We start from the raw sequence: 15,898 nt of genomic DNA on the forward strand, positions 1-15,898 counted from the left end.
ACTGGCCTAAGGAGCCCAAATTAGGAGCGGAGGCGCTTGTTGGCCGGGCTGTGGTAGGCAAAAAAATAAAGCAAGGCTTTTAAGAAGACAAAGGTTTTCGATTCTTCTGCCTTACCTTGTCTTTTTTTTTCTGTTTTTTTCGTTAGCATCTAACACACATGCCTCACTCTAGAATGGTATACACGATCGATTCGCATATATAGGGTACGGCACCAAGATTGACTTTTAATCTTTTCTCCCTAAAACTGTATCTAAATTAAAGCAAATATTGTAACAAGGGTTTACGCATGCTAGAACTGTCACTCCGGATAGTAATGTTTATTTAATATAATCGCCATTCACCGCGACGAAAGTTTCGATTTTGGCCCTGAGACGCTCCCAGGTTCGTTTCTGCTGCCTGCTTTTTTCAATCCTGAAAAATATTTTTTGGTAGTACGAGTGAGCAAGCCGATGTTGTCGTATTGAAACGTGTAAGACTCTCGCATAGGAATCCAACAGATTCAAATCTGGGCTGTTCGGCGGCCATATCTGGCCATCGCAAAGCATGGCTGTTTTGTTGACCACTTTGTGCGAATCGGCTTATGCGACCCGCTGCACCGTTTTGCTTTTTTTACACTTTAGTATTCATTGTTGCATCACTGTTTGTAGAGTATGCAAGTAATGTTTTTCAGTAATTCATTACATGACGTCTCGTTCACTGCACGCGACACTCGGGGCAAAAACTTCAGGCCAAAAAATCGCTTTGATTCTTTTAAGCAAGCTTGCGATCATTTTTGAAGAAAAGCTCTAGCAAGAGAAAAATCGAAGTCAGCTAGCTACTTCATTATTGAAGTGATTCGGCTACAAACAGCATAGTTCAAATCTATTGGATTCTCTTTTTTTTTTTGAACGCGTTTATTTGACTTGTATGACATCTTATGTGTACCTGAAATCTCTGTAAACAATCCGTGACATAATAAATTCCCTCACACTAGATTTCTCCTCTTACGCCCTGACTGAAATAAAACAGTCATCAGAAAGGCATCTTTTAAACGATGGCGATTAACTTTGTAATCCGCGCAGTTTTTTTTTTTGTCGTAAATTTTCCGTCGCGCTGGAACCTGCTTCTACAGCCGCATATTTCTTAGCGATGGGTTACACTGTTGATTTGAAGTTACTCAAACAATTTAGATTCTCGGTGGCAATTCGCCCAGCGCATAGAGATTGTATAAGAGCTGATGTTCTGAAAACCACGCACTTTTGTTTGCCATGAGTAATTTGTTGCATAGAGAATAGACCTTTGTACCAGAAGTAGTAGCAAACGGCCCGGCAAAGTTCGAAACCAAGAGACAGAGGGTGTGTATGCGTTTACAAGGATACCTGTTTCGCTTCTATATCACAAGACTTATGGTCGATTTAATCCTGTGAATAACAGTAATAGGTAAGGGCAAAGCTATTTATTATCTGTTTCAATGGCCAGCAAATGAGTTGCTAGCGGGATCTGCAAGAATGACAACAAAGCATGAAATTTACGGGCATGAATGTCACGGGATCTTCTAAACCTTGTAGTGTTTCATTCGATGCATCTATTTGTGTGTGTGTGTGTGTGTGTGTGTGTGTGTGTGTGTGTGTGTGTGGTTCCAAGCTTGCGACGCATACAGTTTTCTTACTGTCGTTGCGCTTGTTCGTCGCGTCGCGACGCCTTCTTGCGTCGCCCTGCGTCAACTAGGATTCACAAAGTTGGAGATGGGATCGACACTAAACCGCCGGACTGCTAGCGCCTCGCAATGGCAAAACCCTCTGGCTTTCCGCCCTCGTCTTCTCTCAGTGGCCGAACTTTCCTAACGGTATCGAAGGCAAGCAGACGCCTGCAGGACCGGCACAAGTAGTGGTAGATAAATCGGCGCAGATGCACGACCAATGCAAAAGTCCTAAATCTTCATTGATTGCCAGCTGTCTCCGCTCAAGACAATCCTTGCGTCAGCCTAGACTTCTTCAAGTGACCTCCACATTTTAGAATGGCAGAGAGGGTTGTTGCCTAGAACAGCGGAGGCCACGTCGATGATCCGAAACAGAGGAGTATTAATACTATAAGCGATCACAACGGGAATGGACTGCCGTATTTTTCTTGTGCGGAATTCTTGCGTGGAATCAGCCCCCTTTTCAATTAAAGGTGAGAAATAAAGCAAAGTAAATAACACTAATGAAATGTGCTAGAGAATAGCTAGAAGAGAAAAAATAGGAAGTATTGATAGCTTCCGCGTTGAATTTTTAAGCGCAACGAAAATTGCGCAGTGCACCTTAAATAACTAGGTGTACATATTCGCTTTCGGATTTCATTTTTGTATCAGGCTAAGGGAGCTTTCCCGCACACTAACGCTTGTGTCGGAGAGCTGTAAATGTCAAAGGAGCTGGAATTTTCTGTCGATCAGATAGATATGCGGCTGCATTCGTAATTATGTCTATGTGATGAATACCAGCCAGTCTGCGGAACTGCTAATATTGATGCTTCGATTTGCAAAATAATAATCTCTTTATTTTTTTTTATCCTTACTGGATAAAAAAGAACTTGTTTCAGCCCTCGGATCGAAAAGCCCATGGATATTGATCGAAGGCGTTCGCCCTCCAGGGCTAGATCGCGCTTTGATGAAAGATCGTTGTGGGTCCCTCACTGAACAAGGCTAAAACTTTGACCTCGACAAAGGAGTGCCAGCTAGATTTTATCCAAGTTAATTAAATCGATCCCATATAGAAGATCCAAGTATGATGTCAAATATGATTATACCAAAGTCTGACGGAAGAGGCAAAGGGTTTTAAATGGCACATCGGGATTAAAATATCATTGCATGATGCTATACGCAAATTATTTACGATGCTTCCTAGTGGCGAAAACTTCATACGACCTTGATCCGCTACGCCACACTTCGAGACTGTCCTGTAATCGCTCCTAAATATGCTTTATGGGAATATTTACCAATTATAATGGAGTCGGCCATATCCGCATTGAAGCTGACGTGACGCCGTTTACGGTGAATCTGGCTTCGCTCGTGGCATGATCGCAACGTATTCTGATGCTTTTTTTTTGTTTCGACGTAATTAATAAGTGGAAAGAAAATGCCGCGCAAAATCTCTGTGGTCTTGTGTGCCAAAGGTACAAGCTTCGTTCACTGATTTCGATTGCAATTCGCAGGAATAAAGAGATTATAATGAGGATACAATGCATCACTTACGTCTCAGTTGATCTATCAGCATCCGGCAAAATATCGAGAGAGATTAGCCCTTCAGAAGTTACTCTGTCTGCACAAATATGCAGCTCAGATGGTGGAATCGCAACGCCAGAATCCGACCATCTCGAAAATGTAGCCACTGTAAGTCAAATAAGTAAATCTTCTCATAAATACTCTCAAGTTGCCGCTCACCTCTGGAGGGTAAATAAAAAATCCTTTTCTTTTTTTTCTTCTCCCCTTCTCTGTTCTGTACTTCCCTATGAAGGGTTTCCTCCTTAAAACGAGGCCCGATGCCAGAATGTATTTATTCTACAGGGGAAGCATTGATTTCGACAGGAATTATCTGTCGTTTCGTTCAAATAACACAGCAACAACTGTTACATTGAATGAACGTTGCATGTTGCTCTATCGGTAAGTGGTATACCGGATAAGTGTGCGAAGGAAGTAACAGACAACGATAGCGTAATCAATCGTACAGCCGGCTATTTACCTAACGGCGACGCAAAGATTCCACTGAGCACGGCTGGTGATAGTAGGAATAACTTACAGTGGGATATTTGAGCTTTTTAGGTCCCATTTATAAAGTCCTATTGGTCGAACTCGCTCGATTCATTGCTAAGATAAAAATTAAAATGTACTGTGAAATAATGGTAGCAAAAGCTGGAAAGCCAACCAAGACCCAGAGTTGTAGCCTGGCGCGGGACAGCGTCCGCGACGACGTATTGCGTACGATTTGCTTTTTCGTAATCCCCAATCGCTAGCTGCTTCGTTAACTTTACCGACAGTCGGTTCTGAACGGTACGGCAGCTGGAAATGGTTGTGCGGGCCACTCGAATACGTGTATTTCGGTACGGGCTGTAAGCGGTAACGGAGAGTAAGGGCACGATAGATCCATGTTTTTTTTTACGGCCCATATACGTGTACGGACGTAAAGGAGTTAGATGGCTAATAGAACGTTTTTTCGAATACCGCAGAACAAATGCAACACTGTGTTTACGTGTTTCGATATGAACCGTGTCCAACATCGACCGCGAACGGATGCGATACGTCTACGTTGATCTTATTAACTTAGGTATTCGTTAATTGATTGGCTAATCGCTAGCATTCATACATCTACACAGCATCGATATATCAGTACTAGCTATTACTGAGACGATTTTAATGGTTCTACAGCATGAAACAATAGTAGGTCTTCAAGGGACCTGCGTATATAGAGATGAGTAGGTGAAATCAGGTCGATACCTCCGGAAGAGCAATAAGAGCACGTTAAGCGATAACAGCTAAATGAGGCTTTCTCTCAAGGGATCTCATCATTGTTGAGAATTAGGCGCGGATAGTCAATTGAAGTGTGTACAAAACAACGTTCTTCGAACACGATGAAACTGTTTATATAAATGGCAATAACAACAACGGCAGCAGAGTCGAAGATTGATTCAATTTTTCTAATTGTTTTAAAGTAAGCCGTTATAAATAGATGTAACGATTACTGTTCAATCTTTGTCTAAGTATGGCATTTTCTTCGTTCAACGCGGTAAAATCTGCTTTTGTGCATTGTACTGGCTGGCGTCTACTAGAAGCACTTATTCCAGGCCAATCAGTCAACCCAGACGCGTTTCGACCAGGACGGTAGCTAACTGCTTGATGAGGAATAACGCTAGTTATTTCCAGCCCGTGTCTGATTGTTGTCATGTAATCTAGGATGCGGAGCAAATGGCGTTTAGCTGCGCCGGTCTTCCACAGCCAGCGCTCTAAATATCTAAAGTGTACTAATTTGTACGTGTTCGAGAACATCCATGATCATCCCATAACACAAGCACTCGGTAGTGCAGCTAATCTATTTCGACAGGACACAACCGCGATCATTTTCAGCTTGTCCTGGGAAAATTTAGTGGAACAGCTGACGTCTTTGACGCTAACGTCTCTATACGCCTAAAATGTGTGCCTGAAAGCCAGTAATGACAATAGAAATACCTCTCGAGGCAAGACGAACACGACATTGAAATGATCACAGATGACTTCAGAATCAACCATTCTCTAGTCAACACCCAGATATATTGGTCGGGCCGTCATGTCCATCAGGCGAGCGGCTGGTTTCCGTTGAGCAGAGAATTTAACCCCGCCGCCGCCGGCATTGACCCTATAGATAGCCGAGCTCTTAGTTTCGATTCATAGCAAAAGCCGCCAAGAGTGAAAGAGCGACATGTGGACCTGTTTCCGGCCAAAACGACCTCGTTCGATTCGTGCCAATATTAATTCTGCCGGGTGAACAAGGACCTCGTTTCTTCGAGCGGTTAGGTCCGCGCTCAACGCGTCGGCCTAGCAACAATAGCAAAACCACTAACCGACTATCTAGAAACCCGCTAAATAGAGACTTTATTTGTATTACTGAAATTTCGTATCGGTTTAACTGGTTCTCGTAGCCGCAGCTGAAACTATACACCCGTAATAACAACTTTGTGTATCTGTTGTCACTGGAATAAGCCTACACAGCTTATGGCCAGCTCGTATAGCCCAGATCAAGGATGATCGCGCGGCTGATCTAAAGCACTTTCAGGCAATCGCTCATAGAAATAGTTGTGACCTATTAGAAGAGGAGAGCTAGGCTACTAATCGGTAGCATCCTTAATGTACGACCAACAGCCAATTCGAGTATCTTTTAGGTTCTGTTCGTTTACCCGTTAGCGTTTACGTTCCTGTGTATTTCGTTTTTATATTAAGTAAAGATCATATAGAACTTAAAAAGCGTACTTCCAGTTAGGTGCTGCAACAAACAATAGCTGTACTAATGCAGCTTCTTTTTTCGCTTTTTCGTTTCCTTTAGTACTGAAATGGCCTGCGATCGGTTACAAGTGGGTTTATTAAACACATTGTTACGCATCTAGGTGCTTCAAGAAAGGATACGAATCGCAGATAATGCTAAAGGAACGCTCACCAGAAGAAATAATTCCACTGTTTTATAGAATTTAAACAAATAGTTCATTTAAAATGGCGTCTTAATGAAATCAGCTAGAACAGTCAAAGCACTTACAATAGACATCTTTGCGGACGCATAGATAAAATGATTAAATTAGAAAGTATCCCAAAGAGAATCTGGTGTAGCCAATCATCGCAGCTATCTGATGGACTGGTTCTCTATAACTCAAGGTTATGTTGTGCTAACACTTCTATTCGTATTCTATAAGGCCTTTTTAGGACAATTTATTGAGTCGAGAAAGCTAGATTAGTTTACATATTGTTGATATTGTTACGTGTATATATACACACTTGGTTATGCTGCACTAACTATTTTGTAATGCTAACTGTAGCATAGAAAACAATTTAGCGAAATTTCTGTTGCGGCATCCGCCGGTTTTGAAGTATAGCTTTTATGTGACTCGTTCAGTTCAGCTCAACTATGTTGAAGATATTTACCCTCGTAATAGCTTCAATTGAGTCGTTCTATTATGACGTACGATGGACGACGATCTATTTTCGTTCGGCCTATGGAAAGTGTCTACCACATTTGCCCGACGCGTGGTATCGCTAAAAATCGCTGCCCCTAGCTCTGATTTTCGTATCTGCTGGACGTCACTCAGTGGCCTAACCATCATCGCCTGATCCGCGGCGTTTCTTCGTGGGAGTCATTTCTGCTGGAAGCGGCTGGAACGCACTCGCTTTGGTCGACGGCCGATTGTAACCGTTGCCACTATGCTTGCCGAACTGTAAGCCCTAATCAGATATAGTTTCGTGAAAGGAAGTTCGAACCATAGTTCTTTTGCCTGCCCCTACCGCCTCTCTCGCAATCCACCAACTCCCTAAGTATCAAGTTTTTCTTCTGTCGAGCGTCACTGGTACACCTGTTACGGCTTGAGGCTTGCTTATGTTCTATACCTCGCTAGACGCTAGAGTGGATGGCTAGTCGATCCCCGATCAATAACCGTGGCATCCCAGAGCGAGAAAGTCATTTATCCTTTATTATCGAATCGGTAAGGATCGTACGTTTTTGCTTCGAAAATGCCGACAGCTTGCTAATCAATGTTGATGATTTTTTTTTACTTTAGAAGTTCCGAATGGCTTCAGGCAGCAGTAATCATTTGTTGAGCTATGCAAGGACACGGTCCTTGCTCATGACTATTCTCAAAATTAGGCGCTAAATATATGCTTAGCTTTGCAAAACTTGAAAAAGCTTACATGTTTGCATGATTTCTGCACTTCTAATAGACAGAGAGGTAGCAGGTATCTGGAACATGAATACATTTTAACCTGTGGCGCCTTCATGTCAGAAACAATTAGCCTGATTCTGTGTTGTGTATCTGTCTTTGACCTATCATGCGTTTCTCCTATCTAAAGAAGCGTTCGAAACGTGTTTGTGGTGTTACAGTGGCAGTAACCGTAACAGCAGGATCATTGAGTGATTCGGTGTTACTTTATGCTAGACCTATAGAAACATGTTGCTATCATGCAATCCTTTGTATGCTACATTCAGTATGCGTGCTGCACTTTCCATGGCACGAGCAGTAACCATAGTATTAATTCTGCTGATGCTGGTACGTTCCTCCTCCCGCACTTGTAACAGTGCAAATGGCAGTAAGATGTCTACCTACTAAGCCTAGAAGCACGTCAGGTAATCTAGGTTCGAAACCGACCGCCGAAAGATACAGTTTATAGTCGTGCCGGAAAAGACCAGCGGCCTCGATCGGCGCTGCTCAACGGCAATACGAAACACGAAATCCGAAATTAATAACGGCAACGTATTCATTTACTGTACTTAGGCGCGCGCGAATCTCTGGTTCGAATCTTGAAGAAGGCACACTTGTTTCGTGTACTGCTGGAGTCCGGCAGCCATCTTACGCGATGCTAATACAGCTCTGAGCCTAAAAATCAAAATATATATTTAGTTGTATCAGTGATAGCGACAATAGTCGTAGCCGAAACGTTAGCTACATTCAATGCCGCTCTATATAAAACACCGGGTGACTGTTTGTTTCTCTCGCTGGGCCCGTAGCTGTTTTGGCCATCGTGGTTCTATTGTAGTACATAGAAAAGGACGCGTCTCAGCCACGTATGCCGGCTGCCTTTAACTTGCTCTGGGCAGCGCGTCAATGCCGACGCTGCAGGGCAGTAATTGGCTGGAAGCTGATTGTTGCTTGTTTTGGAAAACTGTCCGTATTGCTCGCTGGAAGGAAGTAGGCAGCCATACGAAGACGGCTACGATGGCAACGGACGACAGTAACAACAACGCTAGCAGCAAGCCACAAGCGTCGGCTTTAACATCAATATCGTCGTGGAAGAACAACGCGGAGCCAGCCGTTGGCAGCTGCGGCGGCAACAGCGTGTTGCGAGGCACCGGCAGTAACAACTCGTCAGTCTATTAAGATAGGACATCTTACAACGTATAATACATGCGTAATATATATATATATATATATATATATATGTAACGTGACGGCTTAAACGGGCAAGCCTTTGGTTGAATAAGACCAGGGGGTCGCTGCTTAAAGTTCCGCCGACGACATACACTACACAGGCTGTGAATAGAAAAAGGTACATATATGTATATTAGTTATTATAACCTCTTTCTGATGTGTTTTTGCCGCGCATACGCGAATATGCAGATGTACGTGCGTGTCTGTGCCAACGTGCTCATAAACCACACTACGTTTCTACGCAAATTTTCCTGGAGCGCGAAGCTTTGCAACTGAGTAGCGCGGCATGCTATGACAATATACAAGACGGTATCGTTTTAGATATAGTGCAACTTCAATTTAACGCACCAAGTAATCCGGTTCATACTCAGTCTAGATGTGCGGGTAGCAGACTTTTTTCTCCAATGAAAGATACATATATGGGTCAATGGATTCTCACCATCATCTGAATATGCCTACACGTGGGTCTGCCCGCTAGCGGCTCTATGTTTGCGTCCAGTATCGCTGTTAGGGATTTCATCGCAAGCAGCGTATTCTGTCGATTTGTGGGCTGCAAATTGTAACTTTGTAACAGCTATCACTCCAAGACGACTAGATACGTTTTGTCTAGTTGTTGTGTGTCAGCTAAGTTGAATCCAAAACGCTGATTGAAAACGACAGATTGGATTGATTCACACACGTTTAGGGAATAGCACGCCGGCTGGTTCCGTGAGTAGACTCTTCCGCTTTGTCTGTCATTACACACTCGACGTCTCAGTATGGACGGTGTGCCACATGACGCGTACGTCAAGCTTGCATATTATCAGAGACTAGCTCCTACAAATTTTCCTTTGCGCGGTGGCGTGTTATTGTTATCATCAAAACAATGATGTGAAAGCTGGAGCAAGCTGGTCAACAGTAGCTAAGAAAAACTAGCCGGCCGACCCGCTGTGTCGACATATGGTTTTGGTAGGAATAGCTAGCATATGCAGAGCTGTAGCAGTATCGTTGAAGCATCAGCAAAAAAAAACAACCGACTAAAACGAACCCTATACGTGTACTTTGCTTTATCTCTATAGAGATATACAGATCTATCAGTGTGGGCGGACCTTTGTACGCGCGTTATTCTTCATCAACACCCAAAATCGGCTGAACTGACGTTCGTATGCTAGCGAAAAAAATAACAGACTCGTTAGAATCACCTCGAGTGTTCTGCTACGTAAACGCGTAGAACTGTTACGTTCGCTTCATCCTGTATCGCCCCCATTGCCTTAACTCGTCGAAGCTGGGGAAATCGAACGTTCGCAGCATTAGTTGTTGTTACCACACAACTATCTACTGAAATGAGCGAAAAACAGCGCGTTGTATGGAATCAGCAACAAGAGTAGCAAGAACCAAACCTGCAATAGGACAATGTTTTCTATGTCGAAAAGCGTCCACTGTGTGACGAGGAGAAAACGACGGCAGCATCGTATGGGCATCGAGGGGTGGCCATTCACCGCGTCTCATACTGGAGGGTGGTCTATCTATTTACTTATCGAAAATGCTCCCGACTTTAGTCTTCTGCAGCACACTGCGCACTGACTATTGCAGCTACTGTGACACTGGCCTATTAGAGGACCAAGGGATACGGACCTCCAGTGATTGACTAGCTCCACAGCGGCCACAGCCTGGAGCCAGAAACGCCACAGAGCGGCGAACCGTTTGTAGCAACAGTAAACAGTTAGCGATAGTCTAACGATTGTCTGTAGGCATCAAGCATTAGTAGCCGAGAAGTAGCTGATCAGCACGGACTGACGCTGCCGACAATAAAATGTTGGAGGTACATGTACAGCGTAATAGAGTTAGTAACAAGTAATATACTTCTAGCATGAAATGTACCACCACAGGCTCTTCTATGGACCTGGACATACGGCGTGCCTACGGACACGTTGGCGACCAGTGCGTGTCGACTGTCGCTAGCCGCATAGTATCAGCAAGCAGCGGCGGTCATAACCACAGCACTACAACAGCAAAAACGGTAGAGTCGCCTCACCAGTCTACCCTTGTGTACACAAAATGTACGTCACGTTTCGTGCTGTACCATTATCCTCTAAACGGTAACAAAATAGATGTAAACCGTATAGCAAGAAGCATTAGGGACCGTTGATGCACACCGTGAACGGCTCAGCATAGGGGAAAGTGGGCGTACGAAGGAAATGCCCTTGCATTATAAGCTATAGTGACAAAATGAATATCTTCATCGGGTATTACTATGATCACTAAGGATAGATGGATGGATGTGAAGAGATTGTTTCGGCAGCAATCACTACCTTATTAACAGCGGAGACAAACAGACTATCTACAGCATATGCATATAATTGATTCTATATGCACCTGTATCCTGGACTCGTTCATTTCAATCGCTGTTGGAGAAATCTAGTCATGTAGAACCGATACAGCGAACATAGAAGTTTTGAACAATGCCCGCAAAACAGGTACCAACAACGCAATAAAAGTTCATTATATACGGAACGTCCGTAACAGATGCCTAACAATTTTCGCACAAACCGTGGGATGATTCACATATTGGGGTGCAGATCATGCTGGGTTCAATGATGTTGTGTCTAAAACAAACAACGAAAACAAATTGTGTATGAAAGAGGCGGGACCCGCACCAATGAATTGATTTCAATCAATGCCCCCGCCGCACAAACAAGTGAAGTGCTTGCCCATTTTAATACCACAATTACATAAACTAGATAATTTTGCTGACATTTTGTAGCACGACAATCAGATGCTAGGACCAGTTCAAAAGAAGATAGGTGATTAATCGTACGAGTATTTCAAGATGTATCAGAAGCAAAAAAACGGTTTCAGTCGTTGTATGCATACCTGAACCTCGATGAATCAAACTAGCTATATCTCCTCCGTCTCGGAGGATGTACACGTGATGCAATAGCATCAGTTACACAACTTGTTCGACCAAGGTCGTATTCAAAATGTTACTACTGAAACTCATACAACGAGGTCCGCTTCGGTCGTTATCAGCTAGATAAGTGCCAATCTCTTACAAAGTTGAAAACTACTATCAGAGTAATAACAAAAACATTATATTAATTTGACAGCATGGTAATACGTCAAATAAGGCCATGTAAGACAGCCAGGCAGGGAAACGGAAGCTGGGCAAATACTCTGCGACCACGCGATGTATAAAAAAGTGCTATAGGTCATTTTTTACGAAGTGGTCTTCTGTCGTTTTGACGGCCGATTTAGCTACTACTGCTGTTGTGGCTATTTGTTGAATTCTACTGTACATTATCAAGCATGCCCACCTGTTCTTTAGAGGCAAACTGCGCAGGCCGACTGCAACGCCCTTTCGATACGGCATATTCCTGCTTTTCACGTCAAGCTTCCGCGACACATACGTTGGACTAATATACGTCAGTACAGAGTATTGAAAACTCCTTACGCTATTTTTACTATGACGACTCAACGTTATTGATAAGTTGTACTCGCTGGTTTGATCAAGCGGGATCCTTTCGTTTACCACATGTATTAGAGTCAACGCGCTGACAAGGCGGCAACGCTAGTTAATTTAGACTGTACAACGTAAATTCTAGTTCAAATTGGAACGACTACAATTGAACAGGTAGAGCAAGTGGTCGAGATCTGAATATTACACAAGAAACATATTTTTGACTGCTCTCGATAAAAAGGAGGAGAAACTTAGACAGCAGTAACAGCGATGGCTGGAGAAGGCTTTTCCAGTTCTTTTAATGTAGAGTTAGGTGCTCGGATGATTTGCCCTCAAAGTCAATATCATGGGACCAGAGAGAAACAAATACGAACTGGTAAAAAGGGTAACGTCGCAGAAAAATTGACGTCGCCGACATGTAAGAGAGACGTATGTTATCTGTTTGTGAAATGCGTAGTGTCTAATCTTCAGCGAAGTCACACGCCGACAAACATCTAACTGCATTTGAAAACACAGGGGGTAGTCGTCACTGATTTTGACATTTCAATTATATAAGGCTGAATATGCGCCTGTGCCCGGACTGAACAGGTGCTACAGTTGACGCCATAAGTTATTGTCTACTGATAATGCCCAGTCTAAGCGTCACTTAGAAACAGTTCACAGTAAAATCCGAGCATCGCAAGAAGTTACATCATAAAATTAAATTTACGTGCTAATTTACTCTACACTTTCGCGTGAAGTAATAACGAACCAGAATACACACGCTATTAAATGTATATAAGTTTCCCTTGAGGACAATCTGCCTCCTGAACATTGTCTAGTGCATATCGAGATACCCTATTTGATGGAAAAAGTATAGTGTCTCACAGAGCAAACTAGCGTTTGTCGTAGAACGTACTGAAATTCGTAATATCCAGTGGTCCGAAAATGTATATATGCACCATTGCACTCAATTGTAGGAGCTTTTTCGAAACGTACCAATGGACTTGGCCGAAGCATGTTTGCTTATTTGGTTTTTATTTGCTTTATTGCTATATTAAAAGCTCAGCGATTTATCTACATGCAAGCTTTCAGCCCTCAACCGAAGTGTCACCAGAATGTTCAGAGTCCCTCCTCCCTCCCGCGGGACCATAGGTCGTTGTTGAACTATACATGCAGTTTTGCCTCGGGGCGCCAGATGGCTTTTAGTTTTATGGCCGAGGTACAATTCGAATTCCAGCCTTTAACTTCCGCTTTTTAAGATGATTTATCGAAAATTGTATGCGTCACAAAGGCAACAATATTTTGAACGGCTTGAGGCCCGTTTGGTCGCCGATGCACAACGTTAATCATACTAGTGGCAGACGCATCATGCCTGCTCAACGGCTTACCAGATCAGCTTCTCGGCCCTTACAAATTACTTCTCGGATATGTTTACGTCAAAGTACATGATACCGCACGAAGTGTCTTTTCTCGCTACAGCGTGAGAAAAGGGGATCTCGATATAATGCAGTATCCTTCAACAAGACTTCACGATGCGGAAACTAGTGCAAGATCTTTGAAACCCGCGTAACAGTAAATCTACCGGTGTAAATAGGAACTACAATAAGTATCTCAAACGTGTCCTCGTTCTGGCACCCTGCCGATCAACACTATTTAATAGCACCGCCCTACTATAAAGAAATGTTATTCTGTGAATGATCTTCCAAGGAAAGGGTGATTCTACCATATACCTTGATCATGGCGAGGAATAAGAAAGGCGTCTGTTATAAGCTGTTGACTAAGAGGGTAAACAGCTACTTAGAACGGGTACACCCCATCATAAGGAAGCAACATATGTTTCAGAGAGAACGCTCCACAGAAACGGCGTGCAGGATTTTGACGGCCGACATCAAAAGAGCGTCGCCCATGCTGCACAGCCTGCTATACACGCTGTTCATCGACTTTAAGGCAGCGTTATGTATAGTTTTGGACAAGGCTGTGCGCACGCTAACCAATATGAATGTGACTATAAATGTGTTCTGGTTCTTGGCGCGATCCTACAGGAAAACCCTGGAACCCCCACTTTTCACACAGACAGCTGGTCAGGCCCAGGAGGACAACCTAACTCCACTCTTATTTTCCATCGCGCTGAAAGGCCTTTTTAGTCAAACAAAAAGGGCCGAGAAAACCAATCGAGGTCATCTTGTATAGAGACTACATAGTACCACTAGTGTCAAACGGGTTCCGAGTGCAGCAAACACCAGTTGTGTTCACAGATTTGTGACTGACTTCACGGCCAGTGACCACCCCGTGAATCAGACCAATTAATTGGATCGGCGATCCAATCGCCTCGTCGCTTGTCTTTCGCAAGCGCTCTCAGCTTGTTCTACCTCGAAGTAGCTCCGATCGTAATGTACGTGATACGCGTCACTAGGAAAAATCTTGTAGTAGAAAAACTTCGAACAATTAAATCGTATATACTTAAGACAAGATTGAAATTGCACATAGTGACCCGAAATCGTTTTGTGTACCCCTTAGCGAATTTGTCATTGCTATCCAAGGGTCCAGCACAGCTTTGAGCTACCAACAACGCAAATCTGCGAGATGAACCTTAGAAATTGAAACTGAAAATTCGCAGAGGTCGCTAAGGATTCTATTGCGATGAGGAGAAACGAGTGGAACGATACGAACCGGCTAAACGTATATGACGCCGTTCGCTTTGCCAGACAAAGGTTCACGGGCCTAGCGATACATGTAGGTGCTCTAAATGCCTAAAAAATCCAATGCCGCTCGTTGCTCTCGTACAATCATTTGGGACGTCTTTCAAGCTAGTTTTTATGAACTCAACAAGGCTGGTATAATTCATATGATGCAAAGTGTTTTAAATGGTTTTATAGACCTTTTCTGATACTGGTATATTGTGTTCTCGAAGGCTGTATATGAAGTCTCACTACTAACAGCAAACGTGAGTGAATGAAATCTGATTTGAAGTCTACGTGCTTCGAAGCTTCCTTACGTTCCCTTTGCCTTTGTTATCGTCCTTCTGATGCAAGATCCAAAAGACAGATCATGAGTAAGATGGTGAAGTTAACAGCATTGAATATTTTGATATATATGTCATCAAGAAGTTACAAGATGGTAACTGTGATTTGCCTTGATCCAAGCAAAAGCTGACGCTTTTATGCTTTCGCGAAGGACAATAAAACTTCTCCTCACAGCTACAACTTATCCTGTTCCATTTTATAATGCTAGTGAAAGCGGAGTTGATGCTGTATGATTTGACGCCAATTCATCATTACCATGTTCTCCTACCTGATTACTTCTGATTCCAGTCGGATCTAGCGGAACATACACGCACCAATATTTGTTTGTTCGTATCATCTTTTCGCTGCCAGCAGCAGCAGTAGTAGTAGTATGCAGTTTCAGTGTCCCACTCCAAGGAACGTGCAGATAAAAAGCAAGGCCATGTTTATGTTACGCTTCCTTACGGCCATGATGACGGCTAGTACAGCCACTACGAGGTAGCCGACTCTTTCTTATGGGCGCTCTTTTCATTTTCCTTTGAGATTCTTTCTTTTGCCTGCCTGTCTGTCTTGTCTTTGCTTCTTACACTCCATACCATCCCAACGAACCATCACTAGGACGCTAGGTATTCCTTTTAATGCCGCTTCTGTCGCCGCTGCCGTGATATTTTCATGCTTGTCTGCAACAGCATCTACAGACCCGACTGAGCTGCTGCTCCAGCTGCCGCCGCCATCGCTGTTGTCTGTCTGTCTGTCTGACTACCAATATGCAGAAAAATTTTCTGAGAAAGATTGCTACCACGATGACGGCGGTGTCAACGAAAACGAAGACGATGAAAAAACAAGCAAAAGCAGGTAGTTGTGAGC

At 43.4% G+C, this 15,898-nt stretch overlaps 1 long non-coding RNA gene across 11 annotated transcripts in view; it reads left to right on the forward strand.

The window, feature by feature from the left end:
- The window catches only part of LOC111248115 (uncharacterized), a 159,004-nt gene that overhangs the window by 56,314 nt on the left and 86,792 nt on the right, over positions 1-15,898 (forward strand). The window contains exon 2 of one of the 11 annotated variants that reach the window (XR_015324253.1): positions 1,709-2,152. The exons of the other annotated variants lie outside the window; for them this stretch is intronic. This is a non-coding gene — a long non-coding RNA (uncharacterized LOC111248115). The remainder of the gene's footprint in view (positions 1-1,708; positions 2,153-15,898) is intronic. 11 annotated transcript variants of the gene reach the window in all.

The sequence above is a fragment of the Varroa destructor genome, unplaced genomic scaffold, assembly GCF_002443255.2.
Source record: "Varroa destructor unplaced genomic scaffold, Vdes_3.0 BEIS01000003.1, whole genome shotgun sequence".
Lineage (NCBI taxonomy): Eukaryota > Metazoa > Arthropoda > Arachnida > Mesostigmata > Varroidae > Varroa > Varroa destructor.